The sequence below is a fragment of the Triticum dicoccoides genome, chromosome 7B (assembly GCF_002162155.2).
Source record: "Triticum dicoccoides isolate Atlit2015 ecotype Zavitan chromosome 7B, WEW_v2.0, whole genome shotgun sequence".
Classification (NCBI taxonomy): Eukaryota; Viridiplantae; Streptophyta; class Magnoliopsida; order Poales; family Poaceae; genus Triticum; species Triticum dicoccoides.
In genome coordinates this window covers 413,906,422-413,925,061 of record NC_041393.1, presented here as the reverse complement: position 1 = coordinate 413,925,061, position 18,640 = coordinate 413,906,422, and positions in this window count along the sequence as shown.

Sequence of the window (18,640 nt, the reverse complement as noted above, 5' to 3'; positions counted from 1 at the left end):
TGGAAACTTTTCAGCAACATTGAAGCAATATAAAATATACTTGCTTCACTAACTGAAAAATGTGACCAGAAACAAAGAATTGAAGTTGAGTTCACATGGATGAAGGAAATGAGCTGAAATTTGGTGGAGTCATGAGTTTATCAAATGAAGGATGTGTCAAAGTTTCAACTCATTTGGATATGCCTAGCTTGCACCGCCTTCACAAAGTTTCTTTCTGGACAGAAACTTTGGAAATTAGCTGAAAAATATTCACTAGGCAAACGAGGTTGAAACTTGGCACATGGCAGTTATATGGATAGGAAAAGGTGTACAAAAAGTCTAGAGTCAAATGGGCAAAGATAAATAGCACTTGCTTCACAAAGTGCCATTTAGGACAGAATAGGAAAAGGATTTTTTGAAAATTATTTTTGAACATGGCAAGGAAAAGTTTTGCCATATTTGATGAAGATATGACCCAAACAATTTATGAGAATTATTTGGGAATTTTAGGAGTGACAGAAATATAGGTTGCTTCACAACCTAGGGCAGACATGGTTATTCCTTTAAAATAAAAAGGAATAATCCCAAGGAAAAGAATATTGGGGTTGGTCCAAGATGAATATGACATGGTCTTTTTATGGATATGAGGATGACAAGCCATGCTGGAAAGGAAGAAGAGGTCATCTTCTCCAGTTTCCAGACCACATAGCCATCAAAGAAAAAGAAAACTCAAGCAAAAATCTCAGAAAATCAAAAGAAAAAGAAAGGGCCAAAAATCAGGGTGTGACAATATTACACTATACTAGGACAATGCCCGTGCAATGCAACGGGATATAAATATTCAAGATATCAACTCACCTAGACAAACCATATTTTTAGAGATTTTCATGGATCGACAAAATTTATGAATTGTTCTCACAAAACACAAGGATATTTATGTAGATATTAATGACAGACTAAAAATATAGACTAACAATATTAACCGTGCGTTGCAGCATGGGAAAACATGCATATATTCCAATTTAGTAAGAATTTCAAACTGAGTAGTTTGAGTTTATCTACATAAGGTTCTACAAAATCAACGAAAACCAAAACTTTAAACAATGATATTCCTCTAAATATTAATGACATACTAAGAATATTACCCGATTTATGCGCTAGCTCGTACTACCTAGCTTATTTCAGCCTAAACGAAGCCCACTCTTTACTATCTCATTATTAATTCTTTAGTCGGCTTGCTTATTTCAGATTGCTAATACATATAAATTGGTGGAGAGTGATTAAAGGGAGTGAGGTGGTACTATTTAATAGGGCAACAATTCTTATTTTAGAATGCAAACTTGAGTTGGCTGAGATGGTCGTGACCTTCCTCATGGGATGGCAGGACGCGAGTTCAATCCCCCACAGGTGGAACTAAGTTTTTGTCTCCCACCCTGCCAGCATGGGCCTGGGCCGCCACTGTGTGTATCTGGGCCGGTTGCCACAACGTCCAAACTATCTCCAAAAATATCTTGGGAAATCATGCATTGTACTGCGGGTTAATTCTCCAAAAATATCTGGGTTTCATCTATAAAACGTCCATGGAGGACTAAGAATATATGTTTCTTTTATTAGTAGGTATAGATATGCATCTATTCCAAACTATGTCTTGGGTCAATAGTTGGGTTGCCTGGCTCCTGTGCTTACCTTCTTACATTCCACATGTTCGGCTAAGAAGGTAAAGGGAGAACCCCTGCGATTATACTTTTGGCTATCCCAATTAAGCACCTCAGGGGAGATAGCCGAAAACTAACTGGCATGGTAAGCGTGAACTGGTCAGTGATCCGATGATAAGTGCTAAACTTAAAAAATCATTGGTGATTTATCTTTGTCATACGCAGGGTTCATGCTAGCACAAACCATGTGATTACAAAGGCACGCCTCGGCTACCTAGTACATCACAAAGCATTGGGGGCTAGTCATTAGCTCCCGCGGTCAAGCTCCTATGTCTAAGTGAAAGTAATAAAGCCACATAGTCCGATTGCCCAGTCTCTCTCACGCACTACCACCTTCCGGCGCCGAGACGTTGGCTAAGGGAAACAGTGCAGAGAAGAAACACCCGTCGTATTATTCACTTGGAGGCTAAAGCCAATGACTGGTAACTTTCAGAATAAACAAAGGGCCGCACATGAGTCAAAATAAAATCATCATAGTTTAAAACATGTAAACGGGCCGCATTATAAAGCACAAGGTCCAGTTGACAACTTGATACAACCAGTCAATGTTTTCATCTTTGGAGAACTGGCTTCTACTGCCCAAGCACCATCCATAACTTGGGCAAAATAAAGTTCGAGGCGGCGATGTTCCTTTGCAAACGGCGGGGGACCAGTGGCCATTTCCATTGGCTTGATCTTAGGACAATGAACCATGGTCTTCGCAAAGGCCAGCCTAGCTACTTCGAGGCACGCGAAACGCTTCACGACATAAATTCGGGGCGATGCATCACGTAGCTTCTGCACCAGGCCAAAGTAGCTGACCGGAATAGGCTCTATGGGCCACAACCGGATGCAAAGATCCTCGAGGGACGGCTTGGCCATCCGATGCATCTCCATTAGCGGCTTCATCTGGTTGCTGAGGAGGGGAGGGTTCTCAGGCGCGTGAAACTACGACCAGAAAAGCCGCTATTCGGAGTCCTCCTCCCGCATGGCGTAGTGTTCCGCCGCAGCCACCACACTATTCAGAAGCTTGGTGAAAACGCCTGCGGAGCGGCCCCGCGTCCGCAAGGCAAACCTGTCGCCACCAAAAACACTCTACAGTAAGTATTTCTTACCATTGGCGATCTGCTTCACCTGGTGGAGCTCCTCCCGGGCACCGCGCACTTCCGTTCTGGCCTCTTGAAGCTCTTTTTCCTCCTTGGATAGCTCGGAGGACTACTCTTTCTAATTCTGCTCAAGGGTCTCACACTTCATGATGACATTCTTGAGATTCACCTACACTTCGGCCACTCGAGCCTTGCGCTTCTCGCCGACAGTCTTCACCGTCTCAAGTTCGGCCAGCGCCTTTTCGATAGTTGCTTTCTATTTGGCCACCTCGGCCTCAGCCTTCTTCACCGTAGCCTTGAGGCCCTCGACCTCTGGGGTAGCAGCTGCAGTCACCAAACACCAGGTGCTCAGCATGCAATCCGGAACATAGGTGTCCGGTGGTGTTAACTATGCATTTCGATAGGGGCCTACGTTGCGCCTCATCAAGTCGTTTGTTGACGTGGTCAAGCTCTTCATCGGAGCACTTAAGCATCTGGTCCATCTCCTCCAGGGCAGCGGCATTAGCACCGTGGCCAAGGACGATGCCTATGATATCAAATCGATCATGATGCTTTAAATACTGGCATATGAATATTTGAGCCTTGAAAGTGCTAGTTATCGACTAGGGGGGGGTGAATAGGCGATTTTTATGGAAGTCTTTAAAACACGGTGGCTTTGAAGACAAACAGGTAAACTGAGCCTATATAGTAAGCAGCAGAATGAAAACTACACTAGGCAGGCATTAGTCAAGCATACTATATAATGAAAGCATGAAGACTAACTGCAACTAGGTAGACAGGATCAGAAAGGAAGATAGTGTGAAGCTGAACAAATAATAGTCTTCACAGTGTGAAGTCAAACAGATCAGACAGGCAAGCAATGACTTCATGAAGAGAACTATAAAGTAAGGAGAGTAGAGGATAGAACCAGTAGCTTGACGAAGACAAGGATTTGGTAGACCAGTTCCAGTTGCTATGACAACTCTATGTCTGGTTAGGGATGCTGAGATTTAACTCAGAAGACTGTGTCTTCACCTTATTCCCCTTGAGCTAAGGACACCGAATCCTTTCCCAATCACTCTAGTAAGTCTTCGAGGTAGACTTCCAAACCTTCACAGACTTCGTTCACCGGCAATCCACAATGATTCTTGGATGCTCAAAATGCGACGCCTAACCGACTGGAGGATTCACAGTCCTCAAGTGTAACAAGTCTTCAGATCATTCGGACAGAAAGACTTCAGTGATGCCAACACTCTTTGGCTCTGGGTGTTTTGGGCTTTGTCCTCGCAAGGATTTCTCTCTCAAATGCTTCAGAGGTGGGTTGCTCTCAATTGACAAAAGACGTGCACTAACTCTGAGCAGCCACCAATTTATGGTGTAGGGGGCTGGCTATTTATAGCCAGGAGCCAACCCGACCTGATATGTCCGAAATGACCCTGGGTCACTAAGGAACTAACATGTGTCCAACAGTCAGATTTCAAACACACGCGGCAGCTTAGCTTGCGCTACAAGCAAAGCTCACTCATCCAGCTCGGGATAAGACTTACTCTCATTGTCTTCGCTCGAAGACATAGGATTTGGTTGAGCATCACATCAGTCACTCTGACTTTGTTCACAACCCCACTTAACAGTACGGTGGTTCCTCTGACTCAATAAAGAAGAAAAGTAAACTACGAAACAACTATGTCTTTGCACTCCATAGTCTTCAAGTGAATAGCTTCACGTGTCATAATCTTGGTCGTGAATGTCTTCACGAACCACCATTGTCTTCAATGTCTTCACACATTTTTAGGGGTCATCTCTAGTAGGTAAACCAAATCAATGAGGGACACTACCTGTGTTATCCTGCAATTCTCACAAACACTAGTCCCTCAACCACGTTTGTCGTCAATACTCCAAAACCAACTAGGGGTGGGACTAGATGCACTTACAATCTCCCCCTTTTTAGTGATTGATGACAAACTGGTTGAAGATTTCAATGGGGATAATAGTTTGTGAAAGTTCAGTATTGTGAGTATTGTCTTCATTCATATGACGAGGCTCCCCCTGAAGATGAGCATATATATAGTTTTCTTTTGAATGCAAATGCACATGGCAGATTTTGCTTTGTGGAGGCCATCTTCATAGTGTGAAGACAATTCATCATGCATATAAAAAGATAATGAAGATAACGATATGCGTAATGGAAAATGGACGTCTGTAGAATGACTTCATGCAGAATTTATCATCGCATCACAAAGTGGCAGCAAAAGTAGCAGACGACCATCAAGTTTAAGTGTTACAACTCAAAAAACAAAAGTTTCAAAACAAGAGTTGTAAGAACTTATCAAAAATAAGCAACCACCCATATGGACCCGCTTGAAGACTATCAACTCATATGCTTCTCCCCCTTTTGTCAGTAATGACCAAAAAGGTTTGAAGACACAGAGTATCTACTCGTTCCCAGGTGGAGACGAAGTTGGAGCAGCAGGGTCGACGTTCGAGTTTGGTAGTGCAAACGGGCCTTGTGCAGCATCATCATGCAATGCCGTTAGAACCAGCGAAGTGGTGTCATCTTCTTCATCAACAATTCTCACAACAATAGTTGCAGCCGAAGATGAGCACTCGGAATCTTCAATAGAGGGTGTGCGATGCCAACTTGCAGTTTGAGGACGTCTGGAGTCAAACTTGAAATTTCTGGTGAAGCCATTCGCGCGAAGATCATCTTCAGTGCAGAGCATGGTGAGACTCTTCCAGGAACGGCGACATGCTTCATGGGCTAAACAAGTTCTTGGTGGCCAAGCTGCGAATGCAATTGACATCCACCAAGATACATTGCATCTGACGCTTCAACCAGTCATGATGTTTGTCCTGCTTTTGATGTAAAGCCACCAGAAGCTCACGGTCATTAAGTACATGAGGACGCTTCTGAGGCCTTTGAGCTATGGTGCTTGCAGTGGCTTCGGTATTTGCGCGGTGCGGTAGGCGCGGGTTGCCAACCAAAGAATAAGCAGGAGTTGCAGCATTGGGCACATGAACACCATCAATGGGCTACGTGAAGCCCTGGAACTCAGCATTCCAAAGGTGGAGGAGCTTCTTGGAAGGCTCAGGGTGGATGTCTTCAATAGACATATCAACATCAGGCAAAAAGACAATGTGATTGCGAGCTGATGGCCGATAGTCAACAGTTGAATGACGCTTAATCAAGCGCATCACCCATGGAGCATAAAACTTCAGACCAAACAGATCAATCCCGGAGGTAGCAAGTTGTCTAATGAAGAAATCCTGGGTGTTGAATTTGATGCCATTGATGATATAGAATACCAAAGTCTTCATGGTGCCTTCAAGTTTGGCTTCAGAAGAATGGCCTTTTATGGGCCAGAGAGTATGCCTCATAATGTGATATACTGTGCGTGGCAGATATTCAAGGTCCATAACAAAGAATTCCTTTGGATATTCAGCATCTTAGGGAAAAGGATTCATCATGCTAAGCATTTGGCTCATGTTCGGCTCTGGCTTCTGAAATATGCTCTACAGTTCATTCTGATGAAGCAAACAACTAGGTTTGTATCACTCACCTGGAGTAGGCAGGGAAGTAAGCTTGATGATATCCTGAGCTTTGGCTACGTGATGTACATCACCTGTCATCCTCTCAAGGATTCAAGTCTTCGGATCCCTGTTGTAGCCTCGAATATGTAAGGTTGCATAGAACTGCAGAAGGAGCTCTTCATTCCAGTGCTCTTTATCAGTCACGAACGCCAGCAGGCCAACATCCCTAAAGTAGTCAAGGGCTTCTTCCATACATGGCAGCCCAACCATAGCATCACAATCCAAACGCCTGTGCGGAACAATCCGGTCTTGATTGTACAGAGAGCAAGAGTAATAGTTTCGCTACTGATGGTTCCAAAATCTGTAAGAGGAGATCTTTGGCTTCTTGTAAGGGTTCTTGGCACTGTCAAAGCATGTATTGTCCTCTCTGAAGTTGAGCATGCTAAATGAGCCTTGTGTAGTGACAACACTTGGAAGCCTTGGCAGACGCGGCTTTGGATTCTGAACTTGAGGCCTTCGCTCCACATGATAATCATATTGGGGTCCTAGAGCAGTAGGAGGAATCATAATTGGCCAACGGACAGTGACAAGCTAACCTTCCCGATTGAAGGCCCTTTCCATGGTGTGAGGCTGTGGTGGAGGAACAACGCCATCAGTGATGATTGGCTTCACAGTGGCTTCAGCATTTACATTTGGTTCAGGCTCCACATTGTCTTCAGCCATGACAGGGTCGTTGGCTTCAGTAGCATTGTTGGTAGCAGCCTCATTGTTTTCAACATCCATTTGGTCAATGACCGGAGGGTCAGGCACGATCAAATTCTCTTCAAGAATGACTTGATCAATAACAGGGGGTGTGGCTTCTCTTTCTTCTCTTATTTCTTCTTCGGCTGATGCAGTCGGAATGTCTTCAGCAGCTTTAGCTTCAGACGCTTGAACAGTCGTAGAAGGATTCTCTTCAAGGAACACTTGATGTGCCACTGAGCTGGATTGTTGAGAATCTTCTTCTGGAATGGTGGACATGGAGATAGATGGCCTGAGACCTTTGTGAAGCCTGTGAAATGCTGGCGACGCCTTTGGAGATGGAGTGGTCTCCATGTAATTGTCATCATCAAGCACCGATGAGGTGACTTGAGTAGGTGGAGTTCGTGGTGTTTCATCTTCGACAGGGGTAGGTTCTTGTTGTAGCTCAACCCATGAGTCATCTTGAGCAATTGGCGTCAATGGATGACCAATGCTAATGTATTCACTGCTCGTAGGAGTGCGTTGTTACCAATTGGGGCTTGAGCTGAGGAAGGACTTCATCATCAAGTACATTATGACCAATGTCTTCAGGTGCGTTGGGGTCAAGAGCTGGAACTTCTTTAGACTCTGGTGCCTCTGTGGGAGAAGGCTCATGAACGACGAGACGACGCTCATGATTAGCAGAGGCAGGGTATGCAACAGAATTGGGTTCAACAACGAGGGGCTCTGGGGCAGCAACACACTCTTTCCTTGAAGACTTAGAGCCCTTTGTCTTCAACTTTTTCTTGGAGGGAGCATCATCAGATGTATCCTTGTGCTTCCTCTTCCTGGCTTCTACTTCAGCCTGCCTGGTCTTCTTGAGCTCAAAAGCATTAGAGGGCACCTTTGGCTTCGAGCCAGTCATGATGGCAAGGAAGATGCTGGGTTGTCCCTGCCTTGTAGCATCAGGATTAGCTTCAGCAGGCTTCTTATTCTTCATACCAGCCATTCTGGGATCAATGCGAGGACGCCCAAGAGCTTTCCTCTTTTCAGCTTCATTGTGTTTGCACACATTTCTGAGCATAAGACTTCATGAATTCTCGAGGACCTTTAGCTTCTTCACGCTTCTTGTGAAATTCAGTTTTGAGGTCATGCGGCAGCTTCTTGAAAATTTGCACATCTGCCACACTGAGCTTGTGCATATTCTTCTTGAAATGCGCCTTCTCATAATTAATCTTGTTTTTGAGCTCGACGATTCTCTAAGCCAGGGCCAACTCATTAGCAATGGCTCCATGGAATGTGACGCTGATGCCCATGGCAGCTACAGACTGTCAATGTTGATGTTCTGGTCGTCGAACCACTTAGCAATGAAGTTATTCAAGATGTCAACATCAAAGAGGGGCAGATCACTGAAGATCTCTGCCTCTTGCTTGCTCTTGATCAACAACTCTAGAGCTTCATCACCAAGATCTTCATCACTTGACAGGTCAATGGTGTCTTCCTCATTGCGCAGAACGGCAGTAAGAGTGAGGGGTTGCCCAGCAACCTTCTTGGGCAATGGATTCTTGGTCCTCTTGGACACACGAGACAAATCTTCAGTCTGCATACTGGATTCAGGAGGCACTACTGGAATAAGGAACTTTGCTGTCAGCCTTTTCTTTGTCGTCTGCTAACTGATGGCAAAGATGGTCTTTGCCATCAGCATGATGAAAACGGATGACAAAGATGCAGCTGGCGGCAAAGAAATTGTTTTTCGTCCGCAATATCTTTGCCGTCAGCTAGCTGATGGCATAGAACCTTTGCCGTTCGCTAGCAGATCGCAAAGAGGCAGGGTGGACCGCTGGTGAGAACCACCTACTGGTCACTTTCTTTGCCATCCGCGAGCTGATGGCAAAGAATCTTTGTCGTCCGCTAGCAGACTGCAAACAAAGTGGCCAACCTAACGTCCATTAGCTAGGCTATTTTGTCGTCTGCTAGTGGACGGCAAAGAGTCGTGCCCTATCTAACAAAACGCCCAGCCCTGGCCCTCTCTCCCCACGTATCTCTCCCTCCCAGTCCCAACCCCGCGCCGCCACCCGAACTCGTCCCAACCTATATCGCCACCCCGCCCCGCCTGGACGCCCCGTGCCGCCTCGCCGCCCCGAACACCTCGACCCGCCTCGCTGCCCCGTGGCGCCGCACCGTCCAAGCCGCCCCACTTCGGCCCGCGGCGCCGCCCCGTCCGTGCCGGCCAGAGTTGTCTCGCTGCCCGCTTCAGCCCGCCCCGCCCCGCCGGCCGCCCCACCGACCCGCCTCGCCGACCCAGCCGCTATGGCCAGCCACCCCGCCTCGCCGCCCCGGCTGCTCCAAGGTGAGATTCTTTTTCTGTTTTTAGATTAAGATTAATTAGGTTTATTATAATTTAGTTTAGGTTTTGTTTAGTTTAGTTTTGGTTTAGTTTAGTTTAATTTAGGTTAAGTTTTTGGTTTAGTTTAGGTACTTTGGTTTAGTTTAGGTACTTTGGTTTAGTTTTAGTTTAGTTAGTTTAGTTTAGTTTAGGTTTAGTTTAGTTAGTTTAGTTTAGGTTTAGATTAGTTTAGTTTAGGTTAAGTTTCTGGTTGATTTTGAACATGTGAAATTTGTTGTTATTGTTTTAGTTAAAGCATTTATTCCCGCTTTGACGTTGACGATGCCTATCCCGCATCCTCATCGTCGACTCGACAGAGGAGTCCTGCTCGATCAGAGGGGCCATGTCCGACACTGGGCTCCATCGGGCTGGTACTTGGAGGTTCTACCTTCCGGGGGGCGCAGCTTGGTGAGGAGCCAGCCGGTCATTGACCCCGAACCTTGTTTCTTGGCGGTCGCGTGGGCCAGTGACGGTGCCGAGGCTTTCAGACACCGCGTTGGTGGTAAGACATCATGTCAGCGAGGAGGACGAGCACGTCCGTCGCTGCATGGTTGCATTGGAGGGCAGGTTCTACAATACCTGGCAGATTCTTTAGGGACCTCACTAGAGCTATGATCCTGTCATGGTTCCATCTCTTTGGGTGTCCATCGCCAGCGCCGATACCCCTCGTTCGCTATGGTTCTAGTTGTATAAGCGATGCTCTATGTATGATACTATTTGAGAAGTATTAGTGATAATATTCGACGATGTATGGACGCAACAGATGATGTAGTTTTGCCTATTGAATGCATGCTAATTTAGTTTACCCAGGGACGAGCGGGTTAGGGGGTTCCTGTCGATGGTACCTTAAATAGGAAGTATCGTCAGTGCGAGATACATGTGGCCATCGGTGTCGTATAATACATCCATGTCCCACAAGTGGCCAAACATGTCCTGCATCCGGAGCAACAGTTCTCGGCATCGATGGCGGTCCAACACCATCGCGAATTTTTCTGGCAGCCTCTCAGATGACGATTCAAAGCTAAGTGTTGAAACTTGAAACACCCAAACTAACTCAACTCGGTTTGGTTGTTTGAACTTTCAAAACTTGGCTATAATCCTCATTGCAAAGGCTGCCAAACAAATTTGCTAAGGTGTTCGAGTGACATTGGCCACTAGAACTATTGTTGCGGGACGCCGGGCGCCGAGGTCACTTGTGGGAGGTGGATCTAGTGTTCAACGCCGAGCGCCTCATGTATCTTGCACCGATGATACTTTCTATTTAGGGTTCTATCAATGCCGAGGAACACCAAACCCGCTCGTCCTACTGTAAATATTTAGTTAGGTTGACAGAAAAACAATATTGCTATGAAACTCATCTTTCGATTTAAATGTGCAGTTTTTTTGTTGCTGCGAGGGTCTAGTGTTCAACGAGCTCCGCCCCTCTTTCGTGGGTTAGCACAAATGACATCTCCTTCCCCCCCCTTGATTTGCTCTATTTCCGATCTTCGTGCTGATGAAACTTGGTAGCTATAGGTGTCTTTAGTCATCAGTATGCGTGACCACTATGCATCTCCCGTTCGAAAGGGTTACATCTATAAATATGCATGCATTTGCATATTTATAACCATGATTCTTTCGAATTGTCCAACATTATCCATGGACAGCCCGAGTATGTGTAGGTTCAATTTCCCATATGCTCTGCTCCGGATCCGATGCAGAATTTTGTCAATACATCCCTGTTGTTCTCCAGGTACGCATCCTCTCTGCTTATTGCTGAGACGTGTATCAGGAGAACAGCGGGGAGGTGCTACCGAAATTTTGCGTCGGATCCGGAGCAGAGCATGGGAGAACAAACCCAATCTACACATACTCCGGTGGGATTAGGACCTATCTTTAATTATTAGCGTCTAGGTTGCAGGGACGTAATAAAAGTGACCAACTCCATCAACTGATGAGTATATACATGCTGATTAATTTATATATATATTTCTTATGTGTCCAGTAGCTAGGCAAGATGAGTGATCTTGCGTGGATGTACACCGGTCGCACTAGTCAAAAAACATGACAACTGAATGGTTAACAAAAACCAAGGGGTTTCTGAGAACTGCATTTGCAAATGGCCAGAGGAGAACCTGGTGCCCCTGTGCAGGGTGCAATAATTGGCACAAGAGGGCGGAGGATGAAATGGGCAAACACTTGTAGAAGAGGGGTTTTACGCCAGATTATACGGTGTGGACATTTCATGGTGAGTCTGACCAACGCGCCAGAGTTGAGGTGCTTCGTCATTGCACCAACGAGCATGGTACTAGGATGCAAGACATGGTGCAAGACTTTGATGATGCTCGGGGCTCGGACTCGGAGATGGAGGAATCTGCAAAGGCCTTAAATGAAATGTTGGACTCTTCAAAACGTCCTCTCCACGAGCACACTGGGCTTTGTTAGTTGGATGCCATCTCATAAATAATGGCTCTGAAGGTTCAATTCAACTTGGGCAGAGAATGCTATGACGCGATCATGACAGTATTTGGATGTTTTCTACCCAAAGGCCACGTACTACCTACAAACCTGTATCAGTCAGACAAAATCCTCCGTGCACTTAAGATGCCCTATGAGAAGATACATGCCTGTGAGAATGGATGTGCCTTATTTAGGCGTCAGTATGTGGACTTGAACTATTGTCCCCTTTGCAAGTCATCTAGGTATGTTGTGGTACACAACAGTATAGGTGACAAGACGCAGACCAAGATACTCGTTAATGTTCTTTGGTATATGCCAATCGTACCAAGACTTCAACGTATTTTCATGGTCGAAGAGACGGCAAGACAGATGACATGGCACAAAACGGGCAAAAGAACCCAACTAGATGGAGATGGGAAGCTGATGATGGTGCACACATCAGACGGTGAGGCGTGGAAGCGCTTCAATGCATTACATGACGACAAAGCGGCAGATCCGAGGCATCCTCGAGTCGCCATCAGCACGGATGGGTTCAGTATGTTTGGTATGACGGCAACCCAATATAGTTGTTGGCCCGTATTTGTCATTCCACTCAATCTCCCCCCGGATAGATTATGCAAAGAAAAAACATTTTCTTGACGTTGATAATTCCAGGACCAAACTATCCGAGGAAGAATATGAATGTGTACATGCAGCTGCTGAAGGACGAATTGCAAGAAGCCTGGGATAATGGGTTCTAGACATACGACGCTTTTAGCAAAAAGAACTTCATAATGCGTGTGTGGTACATGTACTCGACGCATGACTTGCTGGTGTATGCGCTATTTGTTGGCTGGTGTGTGCATGTAAGGTTCCCGTGCCCCACATGCAAGGGAGCTCTTCAGTTTTGTTGGCTTGAGGCCGGTCGCAATTTTTCTTGCTTCGACATGCATAGACCGTTCCTGCATCCTCACCATAAGTTCAGGAAAGACAAGCATAACTTCATCAAAGGTAGAGTTGTGAAAGACTGTGCACCACGTCCATTGATAGGCCAAGAGATCCTGGATCAGTTAAATGCTCTCGAGCCAGATCTAGAGCGCCCATGGTATTTTAAGGGGTATAATTCGAAACACGCCTGGAATCACAAGACATGCTTGTGGGATCTGCCTTACTTCAAAGACCTCCTTTGCCCACACAACATCGACGTGATGCACACTGAGAAGAATATCCCTCAGGCACTTTTTGGTACATTGTTTGGCATAGATGGGAAGTCAAAGGATAATCCTAAGGCAAGAGTTGATCAGGAGGCGCTATGTCATAGACCATTACAAAACATGCAACCACCGAAAGGAAAGAAGAACTGGGCAAAGCCAAAGGCATGGTTCAATCTTGGAAGGCCAACTATCAGGGAAATTATCTTGTGGGTGAAAATGTGGTTGATGTTCCCCGATGGGTATGCAACAAATCTAAAGAGGGGAGCGAGTCTTGATAAATTGAAGATATTTGGTCTCAAGAGTCATGATTGGCACATATGTATTGAGCGGGTAATGCTGGTGATGTTGCATGGATTCATCCCTGAGGATGAATGGCTAGTACTGGCAGAGTTGTGCTATTTATTTCATGTTATTTGTGCTAAAGAACTATCACCTGGCCTAGTAGAAGAAATGGAAGAGTTGGCACCGGAGTTGATCTGCAAGTTAGAGAAGATATTTCCGCCGGGCTTCTTAAATCCAATGCAGCACTTGATTTTGCATCTCCCAACCGAGGCAAGATTGGGGGGGGGCTGTGCAGAATCATTGATACTATGCAATTGAGAGGATGCAGAAGACGCTTCGAGCAAAATATAAAAATAAACATAAGAATTGAAGCATTGATGGCCGAGGCATTCATTACTGAGGAGGTGGCAAACTTCGTGACAACACACTACGAAGCCAAAAATCATCATGTTCATAATTCGAACCCTCGGTACAATGCCGGCGACCCTAAAAAGGGTCGATCCAACCTCAGCCTATTCAAAGGAGATCTGGCACCAACCGGTGCTTCTAATTCCTTAATGTTGGATTCCGAAGAATGCAGACCATTTCATTGTATATCTTCAACAACCTAACAGAAGTGCGGTCGTACATCGAGTAAGTTCTCGGTACATTGTTTCGCAACTTCTAATTCCTTTGAACTGCTCTTACTCCCGGATAAATTTGATACAGTCGATACATCGCCAAATTCTCAAAGGTAAGAACATCGGGCAAGATGGATGGATCGCGTATGACAGGCAGTTGACAAGTTAGGCAGTTGCTGATGCTGTATGGGGAAGGGGAGACTGGTACGTCTCCCACGTATCTATAATTTATGAAGTATTCATGCTAATATATTATCATTCTTGGATGTTTTACAGTAATTTTATAGCAACTTTATTTTTTGGGACTAACCAATTGACCCAGTGCCAGTTGTTGTTTTTTGCTTATTTTTACATCGCAGGAAATCAATATCAAACGGAGTCCAAACACCGCCAAACTTTTTGTGGATTTTTTATGGACCAGAAGACCACCAGTGGGCCACAGAAGCACCTGAGGGTGCCCCGAGGGGGGCACAACCAACCAGAGTGCGCCTGGCGGTCCAGGCGCGCCTAGGTGGGTTGTGCCCACCTCGGTGGCCTCCCGCACCCCTTCTTCGCCCTATAAAATCCCAAATATTCCAAAACCCTTTGGGGTAGTCCTAGATCAGAAGTTCTGCCACCACAAGGCCTCTGTATCCACGAGATCTAATCTAGACCCCGTTCCGGCACCCTGCCAGAGGGGGAGATCATCACCGGTGGCCATCTTCATCATCCCGGTGGCCACCACGATGAGGAGGGAGTATTCCACCCTCGGGTCTGAGGGTTTGTACCAGTAGCTATGTGTTTAATCTCTCTCTCTCTCTCTCTCTCTCTCTCTCGTGGTCTTGAGATGTCACGATCTTGATGTATCGCGGGCTTTGTTAATGTAGTTGGATCATATGGTGTTTTCCCCTCTCTATCTTGTTGTGATGAATTGAGTTTTTCCCATTGAGATTTCGTTGTTATTGGATGAATACTTTTATGGATTTGAGAACACTTTATATATGTCTTGCATATGCATACTCATGGTGACAATGGGGTATCGTAATGATTCACTTGATATATGTTTTGGCACTCAACTCGCGGATTCCCGAGGTGACATTTGGGTAATCTATGCATAGGGGTTGATGCGCATTCTAGTCTTTGTTTCTCGGGTAGAAATCTTGGGGCACTCTTTGAAGTTCTTTGTGCTGGATTGAGTAATATGAATATGAATTTACTTTGGTGTTATTTTAGTACGAACTCTAGGATAGATCGAACGGAAATAATAATTTTGAATTATTTTAGTATGAACTCTTGAATAGACCGAATGGGAAGAATAGCTTTGAGGTGGTTTCGTACCCTACAAACAATTTGTTCTTATGTTCTCCGCTAGATAGGAACATTGGAGTGATTCTTTGTTGCACGTTGAGGGATGGTTATGTGATCCAATTATATTAGCATTGCCGAGAGATTGCACTAGTGAAAGTACGGACCCTAGGCCTCATTTTCAAGCATTGCAATACCGTTTTTGTGCCCGTTTTACTATATTCTACCTTGCTGTTTTTACTTATTCAGATTATAAAAATATATTTCTACCATCAATATTACACTTTTATCACCACCTCTTCGCTGAGCTACTGCACCTATACAATTTGCCATTGTATTGGGTGTGTTGGGCACACAAGGGAGTTTTTATTATTTGGTTGCACGGTTTTTTGAGAGAGACCATCTTCATCCTATGCCTCCCACGGATTGATAAACCTTAGATCATCCACTTGAGGGAATATTGCTATTGTCCTACATAACTCTGCGCTCGGAGGCCCAACACGAGTCTACAAGAATAAAGTTGTGTAGTAGATATCAAGCTCTTTTCTGGCGCCGTTGTTGGGGAGGTTAGGTAAGCGACACTCACATCCCGTCAACGAAGCTCTTTTATGGCGCCGTTGCCGGGGTGGTCAGTGCATGAAGGTATATCTTTAGATCTCGCAATTGAATCTTTTAGTTTCTTTTTGATAACTATTTTGGTTTATAAAATAAAATTACATAAAAAATGGAATTGAGGTTGCATCATATTATTGATCCTCTTTGTAATATCGTTCTTGAAAATGACGGATCGAAAAATTGTGCTCAATTGTTAGAAGAAGAAGTCAATAAAATGTTTGGCACAAGATATTTGAATGATGAGCATGATTGCAATGTTGCTAGTATGAATTCTTTGAATATCCATGATGCTAATGATATGCAAAGCCATAAGCTTGGGGATCCTATGTTTGATGAAGATGATATTTTTATTCCCCTAAGTTTTGATGAGAAAAATTATTATGATGAATGCATCCCTCCTATTTATGATGATTATAATGATGAAAGCGGATTTGAAGAGGTCATGACTTTATTTAGTAATGAATCCACCATTTTGGATGAGGCTTCAATTGACTATATAACAAAGTTCCTATCTATGATGATTATGGTGAGAACATGTATGCTACGAAGAATAATGATAACCATGAAACTTGTCATCGTGATTTTAATTTTCAATCACATGATAGTTATTTTGTTGAGTTTGCTCCCACTACTATTCATGAGAATAAATTTGCTTATGCTTATGCTTATGCATCATGAAAAGAATGCTTTATGTGATAGTTATATTACTGAATTCATTCATTATGCTACTGAGAATTACTATGAGAGAGGAACATATGCTTTTACATATTGCAATAATATCAAGTTCCCTCTCTTTTTGTTGAAGGTTTTGAAGTTGCACATGTTTTGCCTTCCAATGTTAGTTGATTCTTTCTCCCATAAATTATTTTCTTACAAAATCCCTATGCATAGGAAGTGGGTTAGACTTAAATGTGCCAGTCACATGCTTCATGATGCTCACTTTATGTTTCAATTCTTACTTTTTACGCGAGCATCATTGAAATCATCATGCCTAGCTTAAAAGGCATTAAAGTAAAGCGCTTGTTGGGAGACAACCCAACATTTACCCCTACTGTTTTTGTGTGTTAACACGATTAAGCTACGGTAGTAACCATATTTTATTGCTTTTGTTTAAATAAAGTGCCAAGTAAAGCTTTTGGGATAGTGTGGATGATAGTTAACTTGAATCTATGCAAAAATAGAAACTTTTGCGCTCAGTCCTGGAAATTTTAAAATTCACCGGAACGTTCTTTTGATCTCAATTTTTTACAGGTGACAGATATACAAATTCCCTGCGTTGTCCAAATTTTTCAAAATTTTTGGAGTAGCAGAAGTATGGTTGGAGTGCATATTACTACGGACTTTTCTGTTTTTGACAGATTCTGTTTTCAATGCATAGTTTGCTTGTTTTCTAGTTTCTATGTCTTATATTGCTCAATATAAATTGTAGAAAAGATATGCTACAGTAGGAATTGTGTGGAAACAATTATGAATATTATCTTTGACAGGACAAAAGTGAAATGGTTTGCTCTTTATCATACTAACCTATCTCACAAAGTTCCGCTAAGTTTTGTGTGAATGAAGTTTTCAAGTTTTGAGTGAGATGTCGATATGAGGAGAATAAGGAGTGACAAGACCCTAAGCTTGGGGATGCGCAAGGCACCCCTAGGTAATATTCAAGGAATATTCAAGCAACTAAGCTTGGGATGCCCCGGAAGGCATCCCCTCTTTCGTCGCCAACATTATCAGTAACCTCTCATGGAGCTATGTTTTCATTCTCACATGATATGTGTTTTACTTGGAGTGTCATTTTATTTTGGTTCGATTTGCTTGCTGTTATTTAAAATAATGTTTTGCATCTTTCTTTTCAATAAAAATGTCAAGGATAGCCTCTACCATGCTTATTTTGCAAGTATATGAGTTGTTGTTTGGAAACAAAAAGTTTATCGCTGTTGCAAAAATTCCCGACAAAAGTCAGACTGTGATAAATGCTGAAACTTTTTGCAAAGTAATCTATGACAAATTTTGTACCGTGTGGTAAATTTTCAGAATTTTTGGAGTTACGGAAGTATGATGAATCTTGCATTCTTTACAGACTATACTGTCTTGGCAGATTGCTGCTATGTTTGCATTATTTTCATATGTTTGCTTGTTTAGTGATTCTATTCGAGGATATGAGTATTAAATATGCAGATGCATTTAGTCTGCAATGTTGAATAATAATTTTAGTGATTTTCTATAGTAGAGAATGATAAGGTTTTGTGCACTGATTTATACTAACTTATCTCATGAGTTCTTGTTGAGTTTTGTGTGGATGAAGTTTTTGAGATTTAGGAATACCGTGATATGAGAGGAATGAAGAAGGCACAAGAGCTCAAGCTTGGGCATCCCAAGTTAATTTTCCAATAAGTCTCAAGCATCTAAGCTTTGGGATTCCCCGGTAGGCATACCACCTTTCTGCTTCAACGATTTTCGGTTAGTATCAGTTGAGCCTAAGTTTTTGCTTCTTCACCACATGTGTTCTATTCTTGGAATGTCATTTTGATTTGTTTTGCTTTCTGTTTTAATAAAATACTTAGATCTGAAATTTCTAAATAAGAGAGAGTCCTCAATTAGCTACCCCTTTACTCAACTACTCGCTTGATCTTCACTTATATCTCTTTGGAGTAGCTTGTCATTTACTCTTGTGCTTCACTTATATCCTATGCGTAAATTGTTGAATGAATTGAATATCATGAAGTTGAAATTATGTGTCCATATCATGCTTGGTGGTAGCTTCACTTTGGGTTTAGAAAGTGAAATCTTTGAGGCTTGAGAATCACAATATTGGTCATAT